This window comes from Tenrec ecaudatus, chromosome 2, assembly GCF_050624435.1.
Source record: "Tenrec ecaudatus isolate mTenEca1 chromosome 2, mTenEca1.hap1, whole genome shotgun sequence".
In the NCBI taxonomy this organism is placed as follows: domain Eukaryota; kingdom Metazoa; phylum Chordata; class Mammalia; order Afrosoricida; family Tenrecidae; genus Tenrec; species Tenrec ecaudatus.
In genome coordinates, this window is record NC_134531.1 from 45,618,618 (window position 1) to 45,621,990 (window position 3,373).

General features: G+C 44.7%; 1 pseudogene; it reads left to right on the forward strand.

Moving 5' to 3' along the window:
• The first annotated feature begins 201 nt into the window (after window positions 1–201).
• On the forward strand, window positions 202–670 carry LOC142440773 (thioredoxin pseudogene; annotated as a pseudogene).
• Window positions 671–3,373: the final 2,703 nt, after the last annotated feature.

Here is a 3,373-nt window from a genome sequence, read left to right on the forward strand (position 1 = left end):
CCCTGACAATAGGAAAGGCGTCCGAAAGCACTTCCACAGCATGATGCTGCGCTTCTGGGCGGCTCTGGGGTCTCCTCCAGAACCCGAATCAAAACATTAGAACTAATCATTCCGGGTTAATAAATGGCCTCATTTAAAATAATAACGGGGGGGGGGGGGCGGTCCAAGCTTGGTTCACTGTCGTGTTCCGTTCTTCTTGTTGCCCCGGTTGCTCGTCCAAGCCCAACGGTCAAAATGGTGAAGCAGATCGATAGCAAGGAAGATTTTCAGAGCGCTCTGAAGAGTGCTGGAGAGAAGCTTGTAGTGGTGGACTTCTCCGCCACGTGGTGCGGGCCTTGCAAAATGATCAAGCCTTTCTATCATTCCCTCAGTGAAAAGTATGGCAATGTGGTCTTCCTTGAAGTTGATGTGGATGACTGCCAGGATGTTGCTTCAGAGTGTGAAGTCAAACGCATGCCAACATTTCAGTTTTATAAAAAGGGACAAAAGGTGGGTGAATTTTCTGGTGCTAATAAGGAAAAACTTGAAGCTACCATTAACGAATTAAGTTAATTATGCTTCCTGAAAATGTAAGCAGCCATCAGCTGTGTAAACCTTTTTGTATTTACAAGAAAGAAGAATCAAGTATGAAGACTATATACCCAGCTAACATCTGATTATAAATGACAATAAAATAATTCTACCCTTAAAAATAAATAAAATAAAATAATAACGGGGGGAGGAGGCTAAACAAGGAAGAAGAAAGGCAGAGGCAGGTGGTAAAACCACTGCCGAGACACCCGGCGGCCTGGAAGGAAGGAAAGGCAGAAACTGGAGTCGCGAAGACCTTCCACGAGAACTGATGGTTGGAAGCCTTTCCCTGGAGTCTGACCTCGGAGTGCCGGCCGCCGAAATCCACACAAGCTGGTCGGCCCTGGCCCCTCGTGGCACCAGGAGGCAAATTGGGTGGCAGTGTGTCTGAGCCTCATAAACTGTGAGAAAATAACATTTCTGTAGATTAAAGCCATCCAGCTATCCATTTGTGGTCTTTTATTTTGGCAGCACGAGATTCCCAAGACAGGTACCAATAAATCTGTAGGAAAGATCAAGAAACCATGTGAACAAGTGTGACGTTTGAGTGCACTTGATGAATTTAGAGCTGCTGCTGATTTCAACCCCCCAGGTCTGTCCTGAGACGAGCACGGAATCATTGCACCTCCAGGGCTACTGGGATTCGGGTTGTTGTTGTTGTTGTTGTTGTTGTTGTTGTTGTTGATGCCATCGAGTCCGTTCCAGCTCACAGCAGCAGGAGCCGCCTCCCGGGCCCGCCTGCGCAGCAGTTGTTCTTAACGGTGTCGGTGGCTCTCCTTGTGCGTACTCCTCTTTCGCACCGCCCCTCCATGCCGCTTGGATTTGCCGCGGAGTCGCTTCTGACCCAGAGCGACCTTATGCACCTTCGAGAGAAGCACGGGCTCGGCACCATCCTCACAGCTGGCCGATGCTTGAGCTCATTGTGGAAGCCACGGTGTCAAGCGATCTCCTTGACGACCTTCCTCTTTCTCCCTGTCCCTCTACTTTCCCAAACAGGGCATTCCAAGGCTTCATCAGCTTGTTGAAACATTTCAGTTGATACCCCCAGTTCCTGGAGACTGGTTGCCTAATGATTTCAGTCCATTTGAACTTCTTCCTTCAGCATCGTCGGTTCTTTCTCTCATGCTACTTCCTGAAAGGGTGGCATGGCGATGAGTTCTTTCTGCTACAGAGACTCTGTGTCTTCTTTCCATCTTCCTTTGATGTTTCCTGCGTCACCGACTAAGTTGCTGGGAGATCGTTCAGCATTTCAGCACAAGGCCTGGGTTTTTCTTGAGTTACTTCCATTTCAGATAAGCTGAACATGTTTTCCCCTTTCGGTTTTCTAATTCTAGGTCTTTGCACCTTTCATTATATTTGGTTTTGTCTTCTCAAGCTGCCCTTTGAAAATTTCTATTCAGCTCTTTGACTTTATCATGTCTTCCATTTGCTTTCACTGCTCTATGATTAAGAGAAGTTTCAGCGTCTCTTCTGAAATCTCTTTTGATAATTTAAAAATTTTTTAATAATTCATTTTATTGGGTGTTCTTACACCTCTTATAACAATTAGTACATTAATTATACCAAGCGCATTTGTACAGAGTGCCATCATCATTTTCTTTTGTTTTTAATCTCATTATTCTTTAATATTGTTGCTTTTGATTATACTTTTAAAAAGAACATTTTATTGGGGGCTTGTACAACTCTCATCATTAACCATACATCTATCCATTGTGCCAACCACATTTGTACATTCGTTGCCATCATCACGTTCAAAGCACTTCCCCTCTACCTGAACCCTTGGTATCAGCTCCTCAATTTAAAAAAATCATTTTATTGGGGGCTCGTAAAACTCTTATCACAATCCATCCATACATACATGGTGTCAAACACATTTGTACATTTGTTGCCATCATCATTCTCAAAACATTTGCTTTCTGCTTGAGCCCTAGCTCCTCATTTTTTCTCCCTGCCCCCTACGAACCCTTGATAATTTATAAAATATTATTATTTGGTCATGTCTTACACTGTCCAATGTCTCCCTTCACCCACTGTTCTGTTGTCCATCCCCCAAGGAGGAGGTTATATGTAGATCCTTATAATCGCTTCCCCTTTCTACCTCACTTTCCCCCCCACCCTCCCAGTATCACCACTCCCACCACTGGTCCTGAGGGGTTCATCTGTCCTGGATTCCCTGTTTCCAGTTCCTATCTGGATCATTATACATCCTCTGGTCTATTCAGATTTGTAAGGTAGAATTGGGATCATGATAATGGGAGGTGGCGGAAGCATTAAAGAACTAGAGGATAGTTGAATGTTTCATCGTTGCTACACTGCACCCTGACTGGCTTGTCTCCTCCCCACAACCCTCTGTAAGGGGATGTCCAGTTGCCTACAGATGGGATTTGGGTCCCCACTCTGCACTCCCCCCTCATTCATAATGATGTGATTATTTTGTTCTTTGATGCCTGATACCTTATCCCATCGAATTTCATGATCACAAACGCTGGTGTGCTTCTTCCTGGTGGGATTTGTTGCTTCTCAGCTAGATGGCCACTTGTTTATCTTTAAGACTTTAAGACCCCAGACACTCTATCTTTTGATAGCTGGGCACCATCAGCTTTCTTTACCACATTTGCTTATGCACCCACTTTATCTTCAGCGTTCATGTTGGGAAGATGAGCATCATGGAATGCCAGTTTAATAGAACAAGTGTTCTTGCATTGAGGGAGTACTTGAGTGGCAGATCCTCATTTATCCCCTCTCTTCCACACCCTCCCTCCCACATGAACCCCTGATAGTTTATTAATTTTTTTTTCATTCT